Genomic DNA, 27098 nt, shown 5'->3' with positions numbered 1-27098 from the left:
ATTTCTTAATTGACTAATAAACTCGTTTATGTATTCCGTGCTGACGAAGCTTCCTCTACACGGACAGGATCAATTAGATCTAGCATTTTCTCCTTGTTTACGTATCAAGGCAAGGAGTTTGCATATGGGACTGGGGCTGATAGGCGTCCTGACGAAGACCAATGTGACCTACTGATTGGGGGCACACTCAGGTAGAAACATGTTGACTGCAGCAGTTTAGGAAGGGTGTTATAGGTTCCTAATAGTCCTTCCTTAACACCACCATCCGTTATTGATTTTTGATTCTGACGTTGGAACCAACAAATAAAGGGATATTAGGTATCCATGAGTCAGTTTTAAACTACCTTTTGTGACTGCACTTTGTCTTATCACTGTACCCAGTCTTGTACTGACATGTCTTGGAAAGTACATTGTTTTGTCATGTTTAGTGTTTGTGCTTTCTTTAGGTTATATGTTCCCCCTCCCTATGCTCCGCCCTGTACGTGGCTATGCCAGGGCGTTGTAGCAGACCCTATGATGAAGCATGTCACACACATCTGTGTGTGAGTGAGGGCAGTTTTTCCAAACGTATGAGTTTGTCACTGTTGGTGTTTTTGTCCTCTCCACCCCTCTATGTGTGTAGAATAATTTTCTAAGACCTATTCTGAGCCCTAGACTGTGTTAGTGGCCTTATTGTCAGTGGCAGATATACATTTGCCCCCAATAATAATCCACTTTCCAAGACATATGTTAGAAACAGTATCACTCATTAGTAATACAGAAAGAAAGGTAATTTAATATATGGTGTAGCTTAGTATAGATCTTTAAGTGACAGAAATATTTATGAAACACACTCACTGAATGATGTCATTGGTGATGTCAATGACCATGAAATGAGTGATGTAACATGTAAGGTCAGAAGCAGTGCATTGCTGGGCATACGTTATAGTTAGATCAGGGAAACTATAACTGCTGAATTTCAATGGTGTTATACAAGTGAAATCAGAGCCTAACTATAATGTCCCTGTAACCTTTGATTTTTTCAGTGAATTTCCAAGGTTTTTCTGATATTGTTTCCTAACTATAGCATCCCTGTAACTTTTGGTACTTTAAGTGAATTTATATATATATATATATATATATATATATATATATATATATATATATATATATATATATATATATATATATATATATATATATATATATTCGTCACAAAGATGACGACGCCATGTGCAATTTGAATCTTTATTTTCCGCTGCTACCAAACGCGTTTGAACTGGCAAGCAGTCTTGCTCACTGGTAAATGAAATTTAAAACGCAGCCCTTTTTAAAGTGCATAAGGTGCATTGGATTACAACTACAACTGTGACTGACATGAAAACAGACTCGTAGTTTTTGCCATACCGACAGTGTTAAACATGTTTTAAAATTACATTCAAAGTAAAACCAATTGCTACTATGTTTCAACATTAAAATCTTCTGCTGTAAACACATTGCGAGTTAATACTCAATTTCATATGTTATTCTTGTGCCCTACTTCACGCTCAATGGAACTTTATTGACACCGTTATGTCTGTCACATTTGCATGCGCTTTGGTTTCAAGCTCAAGTGAGCCTTATTAACACAACTCCCAAACATTAATTTGACAGTGTCGCTCGAGTGAGCCTCTTACTTATCGCACAATGAGTAACCATTATTCGATATTAAAATCCTGGTGTTAACCTTATTTCAGTGTAGTGTCCAAGTGGGCTAAATACAAGCAATTAGAAAACAAGAATTATAATTTTTTATCACAATTGTGTAACCTTTTCTGATCTACCATAAGAATTGAGTCTGTTCTAATATATGTTGTGCATACTTAAAAACATTACAATTTCTCATTCATGAGCGACGCTTTACTTTCAATTTCATTATAAGTGTGTGTGCAAGTCCTCTTCCATATTCAGGCCCCCTGGCTGCTTCAAATTGAGTTCTATGATGTAGCAGGACTCAAGTCGTCTCAACTTTTTTACCCTGTTACCTCCTTTCACATTTACTTTCACAGAATCAATTACATAGTAAGTCACAACTCTTGTATCTTTATTATGGACTCTATGAAAATGCTGGGCCACTGGATAGGATCTATTTCCATTCTTTATTGCCCTTAAGTGCTGTAAAATGCGTTTATGAACTTCAAGGATAGTGCTGCCCACGTACCACAGATTCAGAAAAGGGGGTGGTGATGAACAGAGTGTCTGAATTAAGCAGACCACTCTTACCCAGTCCAAAGATCAGGGCTTGATCCATCACCGTTATTTATCTCACTGCACCATCCCAGTTCAGAACCTGGCTATATGCAAATCAGTCTGTCCCTGGCCCAGTGCATCATGGGAACAGGGCAGACTAAACTACCAAGCCAATTCATCACCAGAAAGGAGACAAGCTAGCGGGGACCGGTTTCTGGCATTTCAGCCGTCGTCGGCCCGGCTTGCTTGAATCCTGATGGTGCAGTGAGAAAGGGACTCATGTCTGAGTATACCCTGCCACACCAATAGTGGCCAAAAATGATTCAGAAAAGGGGGTGGTGATGAACAGAGTGTCTGAATTAAGCAGACCACTCTTACCCAGTCCAAAGATCAGGGCTTGATCCATCACCGTTATTTATCTCACTGCACCATCCCAGCTCAGAACCTGGCTATATGCAAATCAGTCTGTCCCTGGCCCAGTGCATCATGGGAACAGGGCAGACTAAACTACCAAGCCAATTCTTCACCAGAAAGGAGACAAGCTACCGGGGACCGGTTTCTGGCATTTCAGCGGTCGTCGGCCCGGCTTGCTTGAATCCTGATGGTGCAGTGAGAAAGGGACTCATGTCTGAGTATACCCTGCCACACCTATAGTGGCCAAAAACGATTCAGAAAAGGGAGTGGTGATGAACAGAGTGTCTGAATTAAGCAGACCACTCTTACCCAGTCCAAAGATGAGGGCTTCATCCATCACCGTTATTTATCTCACTGCACCATCCCAGTTCAGAACCTTGCTATATGCAAATCAGTCTGTCCCTGGCCCAGTGCATCATGGGAACAGGGCAGACTAAACTACCAAGCCAATTCTTCACCAGAAAGGAGACAAGCTACCGGGGACCGGTTTCTGGCATTTCAGCCGTCATCGGCCCGGCTTGCTTGAATCCTGATGGTGCAGTGAGAAAGGGACTCATGTCTGAGTATACCCTGCTACACCTATAGTGGCCAAAAACGATTTAGAAAAGGGGGTGGTGATGAACAGAGTGTCTGAATTAAGCAGACCACTCTTACCCAGTCCAAAGATCAGGGCTTGATCCATCACCGTTATTTATCTCACTCCACCATCCCAGTTCAGAACCTGGCAATATGCAAATCAGTCTGTCCCTGGCCCAGTGCATCATGGGAACAGGGCAGACTAAACTACCAAGCCAATTCTCCACCAGAAAGGAGACAAGCTACCGGGGACCGATTTCTGGCATTTCAGCCGTCGTCGGCCCGGCTTGCTTGAATCCTGATGGTGCAGTGAGAAAGGGACTCATGTCTGAGTATACCCTGCCACAACTATAGTGGCCAAAAACGATTCAGAAAAGTAGGTGGTGATGAACAGAGTGTCTGAATTAAGCAGACCACTCTTACCCAGTCCAAAGATCAGGGCTTGATCCATCACTGTTATTTATCTCACTGCACCATCCCAGTTCAGAACCTGGCTATATGCAAATCAGTCTGTCCCTGGCCCAGTGCATCATGGGAACAGGGCAGACTAAACTACCAAGCCAATTCTTCACCAGAAAGGAGACAAGGTACCGGGGAACGGTTTCTGGCATTTCAGCCGTCGTCGGCCTGGCTTGCTTGAATCCTGATGGTGCAGTGAGAAAGGGACTCATGTCTGAGTATACCCTGCCACACCTATAGTGGCCAAAAACGATTCAGAAAAGGGGGTGGTGATGAACAGAGTATCTGAATTAGGCAGACCACTCTTACCCAGTCCAAAGATCAGGGCTTGATCCATCACTGTTATTTATCTCACTGCACCATCCCAGTTCAGAACCTGGCTATATGCAAATCAGTCTGTCCCTGGCCCAGTGCATCATGGGCGATTTTCAAAAAGGGGGTGGTGATGAACAGAGTGTCTGAGTTAAACAGACCACTCTTACCCAGTCCAAAGATCAGGGCTTGATCCATCACCGTTATTTATCTCACTGCCCCATCCCAGCTCAGAACCTGGCTATATGCAAATCAGTCTGTCCCTGGCCCAGTGCATCATGGGAACAGGGCAGACTAAACTACCAAGCCAATTCTTCACCAGAAAGGAGACAAGCTACCGGGGACCGGTTTCTGGCATTTCAGCCTTCTTCGGCCCGGCTTGCTTGAATCCTGATGGAGCAGTGAGAGAGGGACTCATGTCTGAGTATACCCTGCCACACCTATAGTGGCCAAAAACGATTTACAAAAAGGGGGTGGTGATGAACAGAGTGTCTGAGTTAAACAGACCACTTTTACCCAGTCCAAAGATCAGGGCTTGATCCATCACCGTTATTTATCTCACTGCCCCATCCCAGCTCAGAACCTGGCTATATGCAAATCAGTCTGTCCCTGGCCCAGTGCATCATGGGAACAGGGCAGACTAAACTACCAAGCCAATTCTTCACCAGAAAGGAGACAAGCTACCGGGGACCGGTTTCTGGCATTTCAGCCTTCTTCGGCCCGGCTTGCTTGAATCCTGATGGAGCAGTGAGAGAGGGACTCATGTCTGAGTATACCCTGCCACACCTATAGTGGCCAAAAACGATTTACAAAAAGGGGGTGGTGATGAACAGAGTGTCTGAGTTAAACAGACCACTCTTACCCAGTCCAAAGATCAGGGCTTGATCCATCACCGTTATTTATCTCACTGCCCCATCCCAGCTCAGAACCTGGCTATATGCAAATCAGTCTGTCCCTGGCCCAGTGCATCATGGGAACAGGGCAGACTAAACTACCAAGCCAATTCTTCACCAGAAAGGAGACAAGCTACCGGGGACCGGTTTCTGGCATTTCAGCCTTCTTCGGCCCGGCTTGCTTGAATCCTGATGGAGCAGTGAGAGAGGGACTCATGTCTGAGTATACCCTGCCACACCTATAGTGGCAAAAAACGATTTACAAAAAGGGGGTGGTGATGAACAGAGTGTCTGAGTTAAACAGACCACTCTTACCCAGTCCAAAGATCAGGGCTTGATCCATCACCGTTATTTATCTCACTGCCCCATCCCAGCTCAGAACCTGGCTATATGCAAATCAGTCTGTCCCTGGCCCAGTGCATCATGGGAACAGGGCAGACTAAACTACCAAGCCAATTCTTCACCAGAAAGGAGACAAGCTACCGGGGACCGGTTTCTGGCATTTCAGCCTTCTTCGGCCCGGCTTGCTTGAATCCTGATGGAGCAGTGAGAGAGGGACTCATGTCTGAGTATACCCTGCCACACCTATAGTGGCCAAAAACGATTTACAAAAAGGGGGTGGTGATGAACAGAGTGTCTGAGTTAAACAGACCACTCTTACCCAGTCCAAAGATCAGGGCTTGATCCATCACCGTTATTTATCTCACTGCCCCATCCCAGCTCAGAACCTGGCTATATGCAAATCAGTCTGTCCCTGGCCCAGTGCATCATGGGAACAGGGCAGACTAAACTACCAAGCCAATTCTTCACCAGAAAGGAGACAAGCTACCGGGGACCGGTTTCTGGCATTTCAGCCTTCTTCGGCCCGGCTTGCTTGAATCCTGATGGAGCAGTGAGAGAGGGACTCATGTCTGAGTATACCCTGCCACACCTATAGTGGCCAAAAACGATTTACAAAAAGGGGGTGGTGATGAACAGAGTGTCTGAGTTAAACAGACCACTCTTACCCAGTCCAAAGATCAGGGCTTGATCCATCACCGTTATTTATCTCACTGCCCCATCCCAGCTCAGAACCTGGCTATATGCAAATCAGTCTGTCCCTGGCCCAGTGCATCATGGGAACAGGGCAGACTAAACTACCAAGCCAATTCTTCACCAGAAAGGAGACAAGCTACCGGGGACCGGTTTCTGGCATTTCAGCCTTCTTCGGCCCGGCTTGCTTGAATCCTGATGGAGCAGTGAGAGAGGGACTCATGTCTGAGTATACCCTGCCACACCTATAGTGGCCAAAAACGATTTACAAAAAGGGGGTGGTGATGAACAGAGTGTCTGAGTTAAACAGACCACTCTTACCCAGTCCAAAGATCAGGGCTTAATCCATCACCGTTATTTATCTCACTGCCCCATCCCAGCTCAGAACCTGGCTATATGCAAATCAGTCTGTCCCTGGCCCAGTGCATCATGGGAACATGGCAGACTAAACTACCAAGCCAATTCTTCACCAGAAAGGAGGCAAGCTACCGGGGACCGGTTTCTGGCATTTCAGCCGTCGTCGGCCTGGCTTGCTTGAATCCTGATGGTGCAGTGAGAAAGGGACTCATGTCTGAGTATACCCTGCCACACCTATAGTGGCCAAAAACGATTCAGAAAAGTGGGTGGTGATGAACAGAGTGTCTGAATTAAGCAGACCACTCTTACCCAGTCCAAAGATCAGGGCTTGATCCATCACCGTTATTTATCTCACTGCACCATCCCAGTTCAGAACCTGGCTATATGCAAATCACTCTGTCCCTGGCCCAGTGCATCATGGGAACAGGGCAGACTAAACTACCAAGCCAATTCTTCACCAGAAAGGAGACAAGCTACCGGGGACCGGTTTCTGGCATTTCAGCCGTCGTCGGCCCGGCTTGCTTGAATCCTGATGGTGCAGTGAGAAAGGGACTCATGTTTGAGTATACCCTGCCACAACTATAGTGGCCAAAAACGATTCAGAAAAGTAGGTGGTGATGAACAGAGTGTCTGAATTAAGCAGACCACTCTTACCCAGTCCAAAGATCAGGGCTTGATCCATCACCGTTATTTATCTCACTGCACCATCCCAGTTCAGAACCTGGCTATATGCAAATCAGTCTGTCCCTGGCCAAGTGCATCATGGGAACAGGGCAGACTAAACTACCAAGCCAATTCTTCACCAGAAAGGAGACAAAGTACCGGGGAACGGTTTCTGGCATTTCAGCCATCGTCGGCCTGGCTTGCTTGAATCCTGATGGTGCAGTGAGAAAGGGACTCATGTCTGAGCATACCCTGCCACACCTATAGTGGCCAAAAACGATTCAGAAAAGGGGGTGGTGATGAACAGAGTGTCTGAATTAGGCAGACCACTCTTACCCAGTCCAAAGATCAGGGCTTGATCCATCACCGTTATTTATCTCACTGCACCATCCCAGTTCAGAACCTGGCTATATGCAAATCAGTCTGTCCCTGGCCCAGTGCATCATGGGAACAGGGCAGACTAAACTACCAAGCCAATTCTTCACCAGAAAGGAGACAAGGTACCGGGGAACGGTTTCTGGCATTTCAGCCGTCGTCGGCCTAGCTTGCTTGAATCCTGATGGTGCAGTGAGAAAGGGACTCATGTCTGAGTATACCCTGCCACACCTATAGTGGCCAAAAACGATTCAGAAAAGGGGGTGGTGATGAACAGAGTATCTGAATTAGGCAGACCACTCTTACCCAGTCCAAAGATCAGGGCTTGATCCATCACTGTTATTTATCTCACTGCACCATCCCAGTTCAGAACCTGGCTATATGCAAATCAGTCTGTCCCTGGCCCAGTGCATCATGGGAACATGGCAGACTAAACTACCAAGCCAATTCTTCACCAGAAAGGAGGCAAGCTACCGGGGACCGGTTTCTGGCATTTCAGCCATCGTCGGCCTGGCTTGCTTGAATCCTGATGGTGCAGTGAAAAAAGGGACTCATGTCTGAGTATACCCTGCCACACCTATAGTGGCCAAAAACGATTCAGAAAAGTGGGTGGTGATGAACAGAGTGTCTGAATTAAGCAGACCACTCTTACCCAGTCCAAAGATCAGGGCTTGATCCATCACCGTTATTTATCTCACTGCACCATCCCAGTTCAGAACCTGGCTATATGCAAATCACTCTGTCCCTGGCCCAGTGCATCATGGGAACAGGGCTGACTAAACTACCAAGCCAATTCTTCACCAGAAAGGAGACAAGCTACCGGGGACCGGTTTCTGGCATTTCAGCCGTCGTCGGCCCGGCTTGTTTGAATCCTGATGGTGCAGTGAGAAAGGGACTCATGTTTGAGTATACCCTGCCACAACTATAGTGGCCAAAAACGATTCAGAAAAGTAGGTGGTGATGAACAGAGTGTCTGAATTAAGCAGACCACTCTTACCCAGTCCAAAGATCAGGGCTTGATCCATCACCGTTATTTATCTCACTGCACCATCCCAGTTCAGAACCTGGCTATATGCAAATCAGTCTGTCCCTGGCCAAGTGCATCATGGGAACAGGGCAGACTAAACTACCAAGCCAATTCTTCACCAGAAAGGAGACAAAGTACCGGGGAACGGTTTCTGGCATTTCAGCCATCGTCGGCCTGGCTTGCTTGAATCCTTATGGTGCAGTGAGAAAGGGACTCATGTCTGAGCATACCCTGCCACACCTATAGTGGCCAAAAACGATTCAGAAAAGGGGGTGGTGATGAACAGAGTGTCTGAATTAGGCAGACCACTCTTACCCAGTCCAAAGATCAGGGCTTGATCCATCACCGTTATTTATCTCACTGCACCATCCCAGTTCAGAACCTGGCTATATGCAAATCAGTCTGTCCCTGGCCCAGTGCCTCATGGGAACAGGGCAGACTAAACTACCAAGCCAATTCTTCACCAGAAAGGAGACAAGGTACCAGGGAACGGTTTCTGGCATTTCAGCCGTCGTCGGCCTAGCTTGCTTAAATCCTGATGGTGCAGTGAGAAAGGGACTCATGTCTGAGTATACCCTGCCACACCTATAGTGGCCAAAAACGATTCAGAAAAGGGGGTGGTGATGAACAGAGTATCTGAATTAGGCAGACCACTCTTACCCAGTCCAAAGATCAGGGCTTGATCCATCACTGTTATTTATCTCACTGCACCATCCCAGTTCAGAACCTGGCTATATGCAAATCAGTCTGTCCCTGGCTCAGTGCATCATGGGAACATGGCAGACTAAACTACCAAGCCAATTCTTCACCAGAAAGGAGGCAAGCTACCGGGGACCGGTTTCTGGCATTTCAGCCGTCGTCGGCCTGGCTTGCTTGAATCCTGATGGTGCAGTGAGAAAGGGATCCTTGTCTGAGTATACCCTGCCACACCTATAGTGGCCAAAAACGATTCAGAAAAGTGGGTGGTGATGAACAGAGTGTCTGAATTAAGCAGACCACTCTTACCCAGTCCAAAGATCAGAGCTTGATCCATCACCGTTATTTATCTCACTGCACCATCCCAGTTCAGAACCTGGCTATATGCAAATCACTCTGTCCCTGGCCCAGTGCATCATGGGAACAGGGCAGACTAAACTACCAAGCCAATTCTTCACCAGAAAGGAGACAAGCTACCTGGGACCGGTTTCTGGCATTTCAGCCGTCGTCGGCCCGGCTTGCTTGAATCCTGATGGTGCAGTGAGAAAGGGACTCATGTTTGAGTATACCCTGCCACAACTATAGTGGCCAAAAACGATTCAGAAAAGTAGGTGGTGATGAACAGAGTGTCTGAATTAAGCAGACCACTCTTACCCAGTCCAAAGATCAGGGCTTGATCCATCACCGTTATTTATCTCACTGCACCATCCCAGTTCAGAACCTGGCTATATGCAAATCAGTCTGTCCCTGGCCAAGTGCATCATGGGAACAGGGCAGACTAAACTACCAAGCCAATTCTTCACCAGAAAGGAGACAAAGTACCGGGGAACGGTTTCTGGCATTTCAGCCATCGTCGGCCTGGCTTGCTTGAATCCTGATGGTGCAGTGAGAAAGGGACTCATGTCTGAGCATACCCTGCCACACCTATAGTGGCCAAAAACGATTCAGAAAAGGGGGTGGTGATGAACAGAGTGTCTGAATTAGGCAGACCACTCTTACCCAGTCCAAAGATCAGGGCTTGATCCATCACCGTTATTTATCTCACTGCACCATCCCAGTTCAGAACCTGGCTATATGCAAATCAGTCTGTCCCTGGCCCAGTGCATCATGGGAACAGGGCAGACTAAACTACCAAGCCAATTCTTCACCAGAAAGGAGACAAGCTACTGGGGACCGGTTTCTGGCATTTCAGCCATCGTCGGCCCGGCTTGCTAAAATCCTGATGGTGCAGTGAGAAAGGGACTCATGTCTGAGTATACCCTGCCACACCTATAGTGTCCAAAAATGATTCAGAAAAGGGGGTGGTGATGAACAGAGTGTCTGAATTAAGCAGACCACTCTTACCCAGTCCAAAGATCAGGGTTTGATCCATCACCGTTATTTATCTCACTGCACCATCCCAGTTCAGAACCTGGCTATATGCAAATCAGTCTGTCCCTGGCCCAGTGCATCATGGGAACAGGGCAGGCTAAACTACCAAGCCAATTCTTCAGCAGAAAGGAGACAAGCTACCGGGGACCGGTTTCTGGCATTTCAGCCGTCGTCGGTCCAAGTGGGCTAAATACAAGCAATTAGAAAACAAGAATTATAAGTTTTTTATCACAATTGCACAGGCCACATGGGCACTGCAGCACGTAGATTGCAAAATCCGTCTTACAGGTGTATTTCCCCTTGATCTTAATTATCTTGTTGGTTAGACCTTATCTGTATTAATCAGTATTAATGCCATGCGCACACGCCTTACATTTTGGGCATTTGACAAATCCTTGCTTTTTATTCAACCACGTAGTTCTTACTTGCCGTTTTTTATGATACTGCTTACCAAAGCCTTTTTGAAGGACCCTACTTTATGAAAGTGATTTGCGGTCTCTTAGTAACTTGCTTCCCTAGCACTGGATCATTCTTAATGATGTGCCAATGTCTGTAATGTAAGGGTGGGCGCAAAATCCGTGCCGCTCGCGGATTTTGCGGATTTTCAGCAATTTTGCGAATCGCGTGAATTTGCCGAAAAAGCTGCAAATCCGCTCGCGTGCGGATTTCTTTTTTTTTTTGCAGCATCTTCGTGGATAATGCAGGCAGGATTCATTCTGGCACGATGCTCCTGTCACAAAAATTAAACCTCAACAGGAAGCACTTACAGAATGATATAAATAAAGTAGGTTCCCGAGTTGAAGCTCAAATTCAGTCACGCATTATAATCAGCCCAAACAACTAGTGAGCACGGTCGAAGCTAGGCAGGTGTGCTTCCTCCCCATATCTCTACCGCCTACAGATAGATGTAATCCTTGATGGAGGTCTTTGCATCCACAAGTTACTTTCGTGCAATCCCCGTGTACTTTAAGCATGGGCGAATTTTGCGAATCTCACGTTCGCGAATTTTGCGGATTTGCGAACTCGCAATCCGCAAAATCCGCGAATTCTCGCGAATTTGCGGATTTTTTTTTTTTGTGTTCGCGCGGGTTTCGGCCAGTTCGCGAGGGTTTTGTACAAATTCGCAAACGCAAACTTACCTGTCGGGTCGCAAGTTTTGCAAACTTGTTGTTTCTACGTGTCTAGCCTGTTTGGGACACTCTTCTTCATCACCGTCAATCTCTTTCACCACTGCCACTCTCTGACTACTCATGCCACCCTCTGGCCCACCCATGCCACCCTCTGTTTCATCACAGCACCCTCTGGTTGTCCAGTGTACATTATTGTGGCAAAGCAAAGCACACCTTCCCTGCCTCAAGTGACCTGAATTAATTTGGGGCTGATTAATGTGTCACAGAATATTTTTTTAGCTGGCACCTGCTTCCTTAGTGCTTCCTGATTAGTGATCTTTTGCACTTGCTAAGTGCTTTCATTGTTGCAAAATTAGTTACAACACCTGCCCTGCCCCAACTGACAATAATGAATTAGGGGCTGATTAATGTGTCACTGGATTTGAACTTCCAGCCTGGCTCTTGCTTGTCTCCCTTAGCTGTAATTCAGGACCTTTGTGGCATATGTGTAACTATTCTGAGGGTCAGAGCAGGGTCGCATAATAGTTGCAAGTAGGCAACTGAACTCTGGAGGGGCCCCTCAGGAAGCACTACAGGAAATGGCTACTAATGATGAGCTTGAACTTTTGAACCTGGTAAGTAGTTTCAGTTTTGCTAAGATCGTATTTCTTCAATTTAGCGCTTATTCGCGGGGCGCGAAGTTGAACTGGGAAGCCGCGAACTCACGCGAACAGTGCGAGCAAGCCATAAAATCTGCTGCTCGCGGATTTGCGTGAAATTCGCGAATCTCGCGGATTGCGAATTTACCGAAAATCCGCAAAATCCGCGAGCGGAACGGATTTTCCGCCCATGCTTAGTGTACTTCCCGTGACTAGGAGGCGATTCATTCTCATCTCTGCTCTGATCGGTCTCTGACCCTTAAAGAGGCATGTGAACTCGCATGGAAGCCCCGCCCACTTGGCCCCGCCACACACACACTATGGTATGCAACGTCTTCGGGCCCTTTCCTCACAATGCTGGACAGCTCACTCGAGGGACCTCGGCGCCCAAACAACTAGTGAGCACGGTCGAGGCTAGGCAGGTGTGCTTCCTCCCCATATCTCTACCACCTACAATTAGATGTAATCCTTGATGGAGGTCTTTGCATCCACGAGTTTCTCTAGTTGACACCTAAATAGAGGATATTCACGTAATCCAGCCTCGAAGTAACCAGGGCTTGGATTACGGTACGCTGGGCGTGGGATGGGAGCATCCACACAATCTTCCTCAGCCAATTCAGAATGGTAAAGCAGGTAGCAGCAACCTTGGTAACCTGCTGCCGCATAGAGAGAGAGTCGTCAACAATTAAACCAAGGTTGCGCACCTGAGTAGAGAGTTGTGGAAGCATACCCATTTCTGGCGGCCAATGTTGGGTGTCTGTTGGACCTGGCCCTTTTGGAAGACTCACCCCGAGACTTTTTGCTTTTTCCTAGCCTGTTTCTGTGACCTGGTGTTGGTGATTTTAGGCCTCTGCGCACTTTTTTTCACTGTGGTACAGTGTAAAGTGCGTGAGCTCTCTGTGTATGTGCGGTGAGTGACCTGACCTCCCATAGGAATGAATGGGGAATATGTATGCCCATGGTAGTTCCTGATGTGTGGGGAGTGCAGGGTCGAGTTTGGCATGTGCGAACTCGTGAGATTGAATGCTGTGCAATGATATATGCAGCATGATTGTGTCTAGTGATGAAGTGCCACTTCTAGAAGTTGGCATATTTGTGTAATTTGTGCTTGGCGTGTGATTGGCTGGAGCCTGGCTCCAGGAGTGAGCCTGGGCCTGCTTGTCGATTGACTGTCTGGTTTGAGGGTCCTGAATGGGGCTGGGTTTTCCCCACACAATGCTGGCTCCACCCCCTGGGGTGCGTCTGAAGTCCCTAGCCTGGCCAGTAAAAGGAATTCCCTATAACCGGTTCTAGCTGGTTCTCACATTGCCTGCACTCTGCTAGACAAAGGATTTCTCTGTATAAAAAGGGGCTGTGTCCCATTACAAAATGTTCTTGTTTCTGACTTGAATCCTGCCAGGGGCGTACTGCTACTTGGGTCCAGGGGAAAGCTTGCCTCTCTGGGCCCTGCCCAGCCCCTGGATAACTGATGGACTGCTGATGTCCTGGACTCTGGAGACCTTTTGCTGGGTCCCCTTTGCTTCACTTTGCTGAAGAACTTTTGCTGGAACTTTATTGGGCTTATAGCGCCTGGGAGCGCTGTATTTGCTTCCTAGTGCTGAGAGCGCTGCACTTTTTAGCCCCTAGCGCTTGGGAGCGCTTTGCCTTTTGCTTATAGCGCCTGGAAGCGCTTTTATTTGTCCTGGAGCGCTGGGAGCACTTTATTGTCCCTTTCTCGGCTGCCCATGCCGCTTCTGCCTTTTATTTGGATTCAGGGCGGGTGCCCACCCCGCAATTACTGCTGAAGGACCTCGCCGCCATCAGCCTCGGGGCCGTGTTGGGACCGGGCCGCTGAGGGAAGCTGTTCTAAGGAGCAGCGCAGCCATTGGTTGGCTGCGGGAGGCTCGTCCTGCGAGCCGCGGGGTGATTGGGCAGCGCGAGAGAAGCTGCCACGTCAGAGGGATGCTCGTCCCGAGGGCCGCGCTGCGGTTGGACCACGGCGGAAGAAGCTGCGGCGTCACAAGGGGCTCAACTTAAAGGCCGCGCTGGGATTGGCCCAGCGCAAGTGGAAGCCCCGCGGGAGAAGAGAAGAATCATGGCGGTCAGTCGACAGGGCTCCCGTAAGCTGAGGGAGTCCTGCAGCAAGAGGAGAGGGAGCTGCGAGTGAAGCAGAGCCCCCCCGACCAGCCCGGTGAGTATTGAAGGGCTGGGGGTAGGCGGGAGCTCCGCGGGTGGCCGTGCCTGATCGAGGCAATGATCAAGCGGCCCCGTGGCAGCGGGCCGCTCCTCCCTTCTTACCGCGATGTGGTTTAGAGCCCCGTAGGCTCTCACGATGGCCCGTGTTCTGCCCTCTGTTTAGGGAGGCATAGTTGGTGCAAGCAGGGCGGGCCCGATTGGCAGTGGGTCACCCCAACGTTGAGTAGAGCCCACGAGAAGGCTCCAGGGGCCATTTTAGTTAGAGGGGGCGTCGGGCACATTGCCGGTGCCCGCCCCCTCCTGCCTGCGAGAGATTTGTTCAGAGCCCACGTGGGGCTCGAGGTGCCATATCTGTTCTACGAGCCCGGAGAGGCTCCTAAGTGCCGCATCTGTCTCGAGCCCTGAGAGGCTCCACCATTGAGGGGGCATAGTGGTTTACAGGCTCCCTGATACACAGCTGCCCAGCACTTTGTGGGCAGCTGCACCGTTTAGGCCCCTGACATTGGGACACAGGGCGTCCTAGCCCCAACAAGGCCAGTTGGCCTAGGGACTGCCACAGGTGGTGGCTTATGTAAGTTTGCGCAATGTGGTTACCTGCTATGTTATGATGGTATTTGGCCAATGAGAGTTTTGCGCAATGTGATGTGGTGCTAGGAAATGTAATGCATTTAATATGATTACGCACCTTGACCTTACACCTCTGAATGTTTTTAGGCATCATGTGTTTTTGCGCTATTGAGTTATGTTCTGGCACCTCTGAATGTTTTTATGCATCATGTGTCTTCCTTGATTTTACACCTCTGAATGTGTTGGTTTATGCATCATGTGTTTTTTCTTCCTTGCACCTCTGAATGTGTTTTTGATGCATCATGTGCCATGGTCTACACCGCTGAATGTATGTTTTATACATCATGTGTTTTCCTTCCCTACACCTCTGAATGTTGTGATCCATCATGTGTAATGTGTTCTTGCTTATACCCCTAATTGTATTGTGATACTTAGGTGGTTGTTCTTTCCAGTACAGGTGGTCCTAGTGAGGTCCTGGTTCCCTGCGTGACATTCTCCTAAGGTGGTTAGGGTTGCATAGGTGGTACTAACCTGTTACCAGTAGTTACTGGTTGTGTGCTACATTTGCTAATTTGTGCTACAGTGATTTTATACCCTATATTCTATGTTCTAGAAGTGCTATTTCTACTAAGTGCTGATTCTGACAGGCGCCCACGTGGCCCTGTCCTGTGTAAATAATCCCTTGTGAATATTGCCCGTGACAGTTGGCACCATGTATATTGTTTGATTACTATCTGATGTGTTTTGACAATACAAAAGTTATTTTATATAACCTTGTGTGGAGTTCCTTTTGTGGTGTGCCTAGGATGTTGTTGCTGTTTTGTGCGTGCGCAAATGCTTTACACATTGCCTCCTGGATAGGCCTGTCTGCTCGTGCCAAGCTACCAAGGGGGTGAGCAGGGGTTATCTTGGCGTGTGACTCCCTTGCCCTGACTAGAATGGTGGTTTCTGCCTAGCTTTGGCGTCAGCCTTAGCCAACCAGAAATAGCCAGTTCTAACAGGGTCCCTGAGACCTCTATCTTTGCCCAGGATCAGGACCTCTGCTTTATAGCCATTGAGTTTTAAAAAGTTGCCGTTCATCCAGGTCATGACTTTACTGAGGCCAGATGTAAGTGCAGAGGGCTCGGAAATGTTTTCAGCTGAGAGAGAGAAGAGGAATATATAATAATGGTTGCTCATTGTGCCATAGCTAAGAGGCTCACTCGAGCGACACTGTCAAATTAATGTTTGGGAGTTGTGTTACTAAAGCTGACTGCTTGTCAGTCGAAACGCGTTCAGTAGCGGCGGAAAATAAGAAAAAAAATTGCCACCCCTCAGCACTGGAAGTCTGAGGAGCTGAGGATTCAGAAGATCAGCAGCGGAATGCGTGTGAGCGGATCGAAAGGTCGGAGGACTTGAAGGTACGCTAACCGCAAACCGGATAAGACTGACTTCAAGCTAACGGGAGAGAGTGAATCTCAGACACCACAGTGATTTAACACAGTGTTGCGGAGCGGATGCAATACAAGCAGGAGCACTTGATAAGTGTTGGAAATGTCTGCCGCAGAGATGAAAGAGTGCGAGGAAGAGCCACTTGAAATATTTTGTTATACGCGTACAAGTTTGAGTGATTAACTGGTAGCAACACAGGTGGAAACAATAAAACAAACCTGATTACACGCTAGAAAAGATTAGAAAAACTCCAATGTACGGAAGTGTCCAAGTGGTGGGAGTCAAAATTGTTGCAGCGCTACTTGAAAGTACAGCGTGTTCCCAGAGGTCTTAGAGTGATGGTGGCACCTAGCTATGAGGAGCCAAATCCTGAGATATTGCGTGAGTGGGTTGCCAATAACAACGACGCCTCCCGAAGAATGCTGGCAATATTCATAAAATACGCCGATATTGACAAAAGGAAAATTCTGGCAGAAATAGAACAACTGATAGGGGACTTGAGCAAGGAAGAGGCTCAAGAGACCATTAAACAATTCAGAAGTGATATAAAATAAAGACTTAAGAAGTTAGAAGTCTCCATAAAAGAACTCTAAGCCCCAAAAAATTCCTGAGAGACAACCAGGATTATGATAGAGGGCAAATCTACCTTCGCCAGGAAGTTTGATACCATTAGGAAGCAAATGCTGGGGAAGGCGAACAAATCAGGACTGGAACCTCGCTCAGAACAGAGTAGCCTGCAGAGCTCAGAGGTAGACACTGATTTGGAAGATGAGGTCAATGCCCAAAGAGTGGTCCCATCAGTAATAGATGAGTTTGATTTTCTACGCGAAGAAAGGAAGTACAATTTGTGTCAAAGGCCACCAATACAGAACACAAACCTACAAAGAGGAAGAGGCAGAGGTCGAAGAGGCGGAAGGGGGCAGCCTGCAGGAGGTGCAAAACCGAAGAAGAAAGTGACCAAGTAACAAATGAAAGTGAAGAAACAACAATAGTAAACTTGACAGACATTACTCTTACCAAGGAAGAACAGGCAACTTTAAAACTAGGACTTTCTATTTGTTCAGAGGCCAATCTGGATTATGTGCAAACACAGACTAATCTATTTAGGTTCATCAGGCTGTTGAAGCTAAAAAAATATTTCCTATCAAATCCATTGTCCAGAACAATCAGGACCAATGGAGGAGAGATAGATCAAGGAGGAGGACTAGCAGTAAGTGACATGAACTTAATTCTAGAAATGAGGGTCATGGACATGGAGACTCATAATGAGAATACCGTGATCAGTGCGAGTGATGTTGCTCAGGAAGAGAGCATTGATATCTACCAGGATGCACCAACAGGGTTTAGACCCAGTTCAAGGTTTACACCCATGACGACTAGGGATGTGACTGATGTCTATAATGATCTGGTGATGAATGAACTCAAGAAGCTGGGTAAAGAGTTGTATCAAAATTCCAATGAATTGAGTGATAGCAAACAGAGAACGTATTATGCATTGATTAAAAAAATTGTCTGAACATGATAACTGTATAGTACGCAATGCGGACAAAGGGGGCAATGTTGTCCTATCGGACAAGAGAAAATATCTAATCGAGGCATACAAGCAATTGAACAATAAGAACTGTTATGTAAGAGTTGATGAGAAATTGATGTTAGACAGTAACAGTCAATTCAATGATGAGTTAAAAATGTGGTATGATCAAACGCTCTTGAGCTGTGACGAGTATCTGTTTCTGAAAATAGAAAAACCAGTCACTGCAATATTTTATTTAATCCCAAAGGTGCATAAGGAGTTAAACAATCCTCCTGTCCACCCAATAATTTCAGCAATGGGCAGTGCCCTGGAACATACATCCAAATTTGTAGACTCATTCCTTAATCCCCTTATAAAGGCACTCCCCATATACATACAAGATACCGGAGATTTTCTCAGGAGGATTTATGATCTCCCCTTGGAAGATGATTACTAAGCATGGGCGAAATTTGCGAATTCGTGATCCGCAAATTTGCAGATTTGCGAATTCGCGATCCGCAAAATTAGCAAATCTGTGCAAATTTACGGATTTTTTTATTTTTGCTTGTTTGCGGGGCGATTTGCGTGTTCGTAGGTTTTTTTTGTGCAAGACCACGATGCGCCCTCTGGTTAATCACTGCCACCCTCTCATTTTTTGTGACCTTCTGCCCTCTGCACCACTCGTTTTTGTGCCTTTTGCCCTCTGCCCCACTCGTGTTTGTGCCCTTCTGCCCCACTCGTTGTTGTGCCCTTCTGCCCTCAGCCCCACTCCTTGCCTTTTATTTTAGAATGGCGCCGGCAAGCTGCCAGCGCCATTCTAAAATAGTTACTAAGTTAGCTTCATCAGGAAGCACTAATAGATAAAATAAAGCAGGTTCACGAGTTGGAGCTCAAATTCAGTTAAACTCGAGCACCTGCTTCAATTTATCTATTAGTGCTTCCTGTTGAAGCTAACTTAGTAATTATTTTAGAATGGCGCTGACAGCTTGCCGGCGCCATTCTAAAATAGTTACAAACACTGAGCTTGAACTTTTGCCCCCCGGATCAGTTACGCTCGCGGATTTGTGAATTTTCGCCAAATTCACGGGAATTCGCGGATCGCGAATTTGCCGAAAATCCGCGAGCAGAACGGATTTTGCGCCCATGCTTAATGATTACCTGTTAGTAACCATCGACTTGTCAACACTGTATACAAGTATAAGGCATACTGATGGCCTGTGTGCGGTGGGTCACTTCTAAGAAACAAGTTCAATCAAATTATGGGCTCATCCCCAGATGATCATTCGTATGGTTGAAAAGTGCTGGAAAAGCACATTCTTTTTGTTCAATGGACAGCTTTTTGCACCAGACCTGTGGTGCTGCGATGGGCACCTGCTTCGCCCCCAGCTATGCGAATTTGCATATGGGCTGGTGGGAGGAGCAGGTGATCCGGGTGCAGTGCCACAGGCAATGAGACAACCACATTATGCATTGGAGTTGTTTATTGACAACTTGTTTATAGTGTGGAAGGGCACGGAAATTTAAGTATAATCCTTCATTGCAAAGTTACAGAAGAATGATTTGAACTTCAATTTTGCCAGTTAGATCAGTAGGGAAAGTGTCAACTTTCTTGATGTAACAGTATACATAGAGAATGGGAAGGTTGAAACGAAATTATAGAGGAAGCCCACTTCTGGCAACACTGTGTTGCATGCTCAGAGCTTTCACCCAATAAACTTGAAAAGAAGTATTCCTTATGGGGAAAGTCTGAGAGTTAGACGAAACTGTAGTGTGCCAGAAGAAAGAGAAAAAGAGCTGGGTGTTCTGAAGAGGAGATTCAGGAGTAGAGGCTATCCAAATGAGTGGATTGATAGTGGCATTGACAAAGCATCAAAGAAGAGAAGAGAGGACATTTTGTTTGATGCAAGCAAGAAAAAGGACAAAGGGAGTGAGAATCAATGTAGATTCATCACTACATTTAGCAGACAGCATGATGAGGTGAGAAGAATACTCAACAGACTTTGTCAAATTATTAAGAATGATCCAGTGCTAGGGAAACAAGTTACTAAGAGACCGCAAATCACTTTTCATAAAGTCAGGTCCTTCAAACAGGCTTTGGTAAGCAGTACCATAAACAAACGGCAAGTAAGAACTAAGTGGTTGAAAAAAAAGCAAGGATTTGTCAAATGCCCGAAATGTAAGGTGTGTGCGCATGGAATTAATACTGATCAATACAGATTAGGTCTAACCAATAGGATGATTAAGATCAAGGGGAAATACACCTGTAAGATGGACTTTGCAATCTACGTGCTGCAGTGCCCATGAGGCCTGCGGTACGTGGGCAGCACTATCATAAGCGCATTTTACAGCACTTAAGGGCAATAAAGAATGGAGATAGATCCTATCCAGTGGCTCTGCATTTTGATAAAGTCCATAATAAAGATACAAGAGGTCTGACTTACTATGTAATTGATTCTGTGAAAGTAAATGTGAGAGGAGGTAACAGGGTAAATAAGTTGAGAAGACTTGAGTCCCACTACATCATAGAACTCAATTCGAAGCATCCAGGGGGCCTGATTATGGAGGAGGACTTGCACACACACGTAAAATGAAATTGAAAGTAAAGCGTCACTCATGAATGAGAAATTTGTAATGTTTTTAAGTATGCACATATATTAGAACAGACTCAATGCTTATGGCAGATCAGAAAAGGTTACACAATTGTGATAAAAAATTATAATTTTTGTTCTCTACTTACTTGTATTTAGACCACTTGGGCAGTACACTAAAATAAGGTTAATGCCAGGATTTTAATATGGAATGATGGTCACTCATTGTGCGATAATTAAGAGGCTCACTCGAGCGACACTGTCAGATTAATGTTTGGGAGTTGTGTTAATAAAGCTCACTTGAGCTTGAAACCAAAGCTAATGCAAATGCGACAGACATAACGGTGTCAATAAAGCTCACTTGAGTGTGAAGTCGGGCACAAGAATACCAAGTGAAATTGGGTGTTAACTTGCAATGTGTTTACAGCTGAAGATTTTAATGTTGAAACATAGAAGCGATTGGTTTTACTTTGAATGTAATTTTAAAACATGTGTAACATTGTCGGTATGGCAAACACTACGAGTCTGTTTTCATGTCAGTCACAGTTGTAGTTGTAATCCAATGCACTTTATGTACTTTAAAAATGGCCCTGTTTTAAATTTAATTTACCAGTGAGCAAGACTGCTTGTCAGTCGAAACACGTTTGGTAGCGGCGGAAAATAAAGATTAAAAATTGCACACCGCGTCGTCATCTTTGTGTGCGAGACTGACGACGCAACTCTCTTTCTGGTGGGGCAAGGAATGCTCGAGGAGTGCGAGAACAAAAAATTATATATATGCCGAAGGTGCGCCAAAGGTAAGCCCGTCTGCGACCGTCCGCGCCAGGACCGTGCCCAGCGCCAGGACCCCTGGCCCCAGAGGACCCCAGCCCACCCGCCGGACGTACGACGCCGCCACCCTCAGCGCACTCAACACCGGCCGAATCCCGGATGCTACCGAGCCAGCCCGAGACGAACCCACGGACCCTTCAGCTGTCACACCTGCAAGTTCTTCTGCATCCGGACCTGCCCCGCACCAGCACCCGCCAAGCCGATCACCAGCAGCAACCACCTCAAGTGCATCCTACTCAACACCCGCTCCGTCCACAGACACATCATCGAACTCTGGAACCTCCTCGACACCACAGATCCTGATGTTGCCTTCCTCACGGAAACCTGGATTAACGACTCCTCAGCGCCCGACATCGCCATCGCCATACCAGAGGGCTACAAGATCACCCGAAGAGACCGAGGCAACCAGACGGAAGGAGGCATCGCCATCATCTACAGGGACACCATCCGCATCACGACCAACACCGACGACACCCTGACAACCGCCGAACACCTGCACTTCCAGATCCACACGGACCCCAGAACCACCCTCAGAGGCACCCTAATCTACCGACCCCCAGGACCAGGCACACAATTCAGCGAAGACATCGCCGACTTCATCAGCCCGCATGCCCTCCCATCCGCTGACTACATCCTCCTGGGGGACATCAACTTCCACCTGGAGAACAACAACGATCGCAACACCACCTCCCTGCTTGACAACCTCGCCAACCTCGGACTCAAGCAGCTGGTGACCACCCCCACCCACCTCGCCGGACACACACTCGACGCTGTCTTCTCATCCAGCAAGGACATCGTCTTCAGCCACGCCACCGGACTCCACTGGACGGACCACAGCTGCGTCCACTTCACTTTCAGAAGATCCACGATTCACCACCAACAGCAACAGGTTGCTCGAAGAAACTGGAACAAGATCACAGCAGACCAGCTCGCCGCTTCCCTGAGCCAGCACCCTCCCGCCAGCTCAGCGAACCCCAGCCAGGCCGCCGACAACCTCACAAAGTGGATCAGCAACTGCGCAGAGGACCTCGCCCCACTGAGGACCCCGCCTAGCAGACCCGGCAGCAAGAAGGCCCCATGGTTCACCGACGAACTCAAGAGCTCCAAGAAGAACTGCCGAGCCCTCGAGAAAGCCTGGAGAAGGGAGCCAACACCGGACAACATGACCACCCTCAAGCTCGCCACCCGGAAGCACCATCAACTGATCCGCGCCACCAAGAAAACAGCATTCAAGGACCGGCTGGACAACAATGCACACAACTGCAAGGAACTTTTCAACATCGTGAAAGAGCTCTCCAACCCCAACGCCGGAAACAACGACATCACCCCGTCGCAAGACCTCTGCAACTCCCTCGCCTGCTACTTCCACAACAAGATCGTGGACATACACAACAGCTTCAGCCCACAAACAACGCTCCCAACGACCGCACCAACGCCCCCCACCACCACCCTCAGCGCCTGGACCCAGATCAACACAGAAGACACCATCCGCACGATGAACTCTATCCACTCCGGATCCCCGACTGACCCGTGCCCCCACCACGTCTTCAACAAGGCCGACGCTGTCGTCGCATCCCACCTGCGGGACATCATCAACTCCTCCTTCGACACCGCCACCTTCCCTGAGAGCTGGAAGCACGCCGAACTCAGCGCTCTACTAAAGAGACCAACAGCGGACCCCACCGAACTCAAGAATTACCGCCCCATCTCGCTCCTCCCGTTCCCAGCCAAAGTCATCGAGAAGACCGTCAACAAGCAGCTGGCCGCCTTCCTCGAGACAAATGGATCCCTCGACCCCTCACAGTCTGGCTTCCGAGCCAACCACAGCACCGAGACAGCCCTCATCGCTGCCACCGATGACATCCGAGCCCTGCTGGACAACGGTGAAACAGCGGCCCTCATCCTCCTAGACCTCTCCGCGGCGTTCGACACTGTCTGCCACCGCACCCTAGTGCAGCGCCTCAGCAACACCGGAATCCAGGAGAAGGCACTGGAGTGGATCATCTCCTTCCTCGCTGGAAGGACACAGAGAGTCCGTCTACCACCGTTCAGATCTGCAGCCACGGAAGTCATCTGCGGCGTTCCTCAGGGCTCCTCGCTCAGCCTCACCCTCTTCAACGTCTACATGAGCCCCCTTGCGGCCATCGCACGCCAACACAACCTCAACATCATCTCCTACGCCGACGACACCCAGCTGATCCTCTCCCTGACCAACGACCCCGCCGCTGCCAGAACCAACCTCCACGAAGGAATGAAAGACGTAGCCGAGTGGATGACGGCCAGCCGCCTGAAACTGAACTCAGACAAGACGGAAGTCCTCATCCTGGGCTCCTCGCCCTCCGCCTGGGACGACTCCTGGTGGCCCCCCGCCCTGGGCACCGCACCCAAACCGACAGACCACGCACGCAACCTGGGCTTCACCCTGGACTCCTTCCTCTCCATGACAAGACAAGTCAACGCCGTCTCCGCGTCCTGTTTTAACATCCTGCGCATGCTACGGAAGATCTTTCAGTGGATCCCCACCGAGACCGGGAAGACGGTCGCCCAGGCCCTCGTCACCAGCCGACTGGACTACGGCAATGCCCTCTACGCCGGAACCACCGCCAAGCTCCAGAAGAAACTCCAGCGGATCCAGAACGCCTCAGCCAGACTCATCCTCGACATCCCCCGGAGCAGCCACATCTCCGGACATCTGAGAGACCTGCACTGGCTCCCCGTCAACAAGAGAATCACCTTTCCGTCTCCTCACCCACGCACACAAAGCCCTACACAACCAAGGCCCGAGCTACCTCAACAACCGCCTCAACTTCTACGCTCCCAAACGCCACCTCCGATCGACCAACCACGCCCTCGCCGCCGTCCCCCGCATCCAAAGAGAGACAACAGGAGGAAGGTCCTTCTCCTACCTGGCCGCCAAGACCTGGAACACCCTCCCTCCCGACCTTCGCCTGACCCAAGACCACCTCTCCTTCAGGAAGAAACTCAAGACCTGGCTGTTCGAGCAGTAGCAGCCCCCCCCCAAGCGCCTTGAGACCCTCCGGGTAAGTAGTGCGCTCTATAAATGCCTTGATTGATTGATTGATTTTATATATATATATATATATATATATATATATATCTATATATATATATATATATATATATATATATATATATATATATTCACTGAAAAAAACATAGGTTTCACACCAGTTATAGTTAGGTGGAAATTTTATTTGCATAAAACCATTGAAATTCCCACGTTGTAGTTAGTTGGACTCACTATAACTTGCGCGTGCAATGCACTGCTGATGACGTTACATATTACATCACTCATGACATGGTCAGTGACATCACTCATGACATCACTGATGACATCTCAAAGGACATCACTGATGACAACATCCTGGTGACAAAGTGGCAGACCTCCTATCAGCATAAAATAACCTTTGACACACACATTCAAAAATAGAAACTAACATTTTCTTAAAAAAGGAGAAACCAATACCAATTACAACAACTTATTAGGTAAATCCAACATCTACATACACATCCACTCATTCACCAACAGTTCTATATAGTCACTCATGCATGTACTTACTCATCATATGTACTCATACACCTATACATCCTGTTACACACTAATACTCATCCATATAGTTACTCACACACAAATTCACACATGCAAATAAACTATCAAAAAACCATTTACTTGATTATACTGCTATATACACACCACTACACATACTTATACAGAAACGGAAACATATTTACTCTCTTAAACAATCAATTATAAAAACACATACTCACTAACCCACCCATACACACAATCATCCACCCATACAGTCTTGCACACATGCTGTCTTCAAAATACATACAAATAGTGAGTCACTCATTCATGCATCTGTGCTCTAAGTAATATCCATCACCGAACCATACAGACACTGATACTGATACTCAAAAAAACAACTAATAACCCATATACACACTCATGTAGCTACTCACCAACCCATGCAGCCACTTATACACAAAGTGAGACACAGATACAGATATTTAAATATTTAAACATTACTCGCTAATATATGTATTCACTAACATACATTTAATAAGTCAGTTAACCAATCAATTTTACACAAAAAAACATCCATTTAGACATTTATTTACCCATTTATTCTTCCATCAACCTTTAGATATACATATATAAAAAATATTTATTTTTCAAAAAGATACACATTCACTGGATGATGTCATCAGTGATGTCATTTGAGATGTCATCAGTGATGTCATGAGTGATGTCACTGACCATGTCATGAGTGATGTAATATGTGAAGTCATCAGCAGTGCATTGCACGCGCAAGTTATAGTGAGTCCAACTAACTATAACGTGGGAATTTCAATGGTTTTATGCGAGTAAAATTTCCACCTAACTATAACTGGTGTGAAACCTATGGTTTTTTCAGTGAATATATATATATATATATATATATATATATATATATATATATATATATATATATATATATATATATATATATATATCACCTTCAATCCTCCTCGCCTCGGAAAATCGCCACTGCCTCCAAACCAACGGGTGTCTCGCCTGGATCAGAGACCTCCAGAGCCAGGTCTCTTTACAATTTCAGTATCAATGGGCAGAAGAAACACACGCTGGCGAGACTGTGTACCAGACAAATAAGTTTATTTGTCAACCCTCGGACGCGTTTCGCCTGTCCAGCAGGCTTGTTCACCAAAGTTGTAATGAAAACAATCACCATTTAAAGTGCAAAGTCGTGGGTCACGTGATCGGGACCAATCAACAACAGTGATGATAGAAGAAAGACTTATAGTTTCTCTACTTACATACTCAATATAAACACTGTTAATAATTCATTGTTATTACAGTCAACAATTTTAAATACTTTAACTCATGGTCACATTGTGTAAAACCTGCATTGTGAGGAAAGTTTAACAAATGGGCGCGCATTCGATAGTGGAGCGCATGCGCCGCCTGTTCGTGTGTTTGGGTATTTTTTATACATTTTTTTTACCGATTGGCTGAGCTTTATTTGTACACAAGGGAATTAACACTTGTATTTCGTTACTCACACGATCTTTTTAGGACGCAAATGCACTTGTCCTGATGCTAATAATGCCCAAGTGGGCTTATATCACCCTGCAGTGCAATCGCTGTAGTCTAGTTACATGTGACAATTTCAATATTGTAGCTTTTTTTGCTGGTAGTAATGTCGATAATACAGCCCTAGTGAGCGTATACATTTTTGATGGTTCCCGATATTGCCCACAATAAATGTGCTTCGCTTAAACAAAATACCATAAAAAAGTGAAATAAGACAACTTCATAGTAGGAGCGGGAATCATCAACCTGCCTCCCCCCATCTCCCAAGACTCTACAGACCAACAATCAATTAATTCATATTATCTAGTTCACTGTAAAACTGTTAAAGCCCTGGTGAGGTCCACATCTAGAGGTGTGTTTTCAAATCTTCCTCCAAGTTGAGGCCCCCAGGGGCTTTGGCATTGAGTTCCAGGATATACCTGGATTCCAAACGCCTACGTTTTTGAAGGCGGTCCCCACCCCGAATGCTGGAAGGAATTGAATCAATAACGAAATAGCAGAGCCCTGCTACATCTTTGTTGTGAAATGCTTCAAAATGTCGGGCTACCGGGTATGTTTGGTCTGCATGTTTAATAGCCCTCATGTGCTGCAAGATACGGACATGCACTGGATGGATCGTGCTGCCCACGTACCTCAGCCCACAAGGGCATTGAAGCACGAAGACAGCATGGTCCGTTTTGCAGTTAAAGAAGCCTTTTATTTGTTTTACTCTTTTGGAAACCCCTG

Source organism: Lissotriton vulgaris, chromosome 5 (genome assembly GCF_964263255.1).
Source record: "Lissotriton vulgaris chromosome 5, aLisVul1.2, whole genome shotgun sequence".
NCBI classification, from domain to species: Eukaryota; Metazoa; Chordata; class Amphibia; order Caudata; family Salamandridae; genus Lissotriton; species Lissotriton vulgaris.
This window is presented reverse-complemented; position numbering follows the sequence as displayed.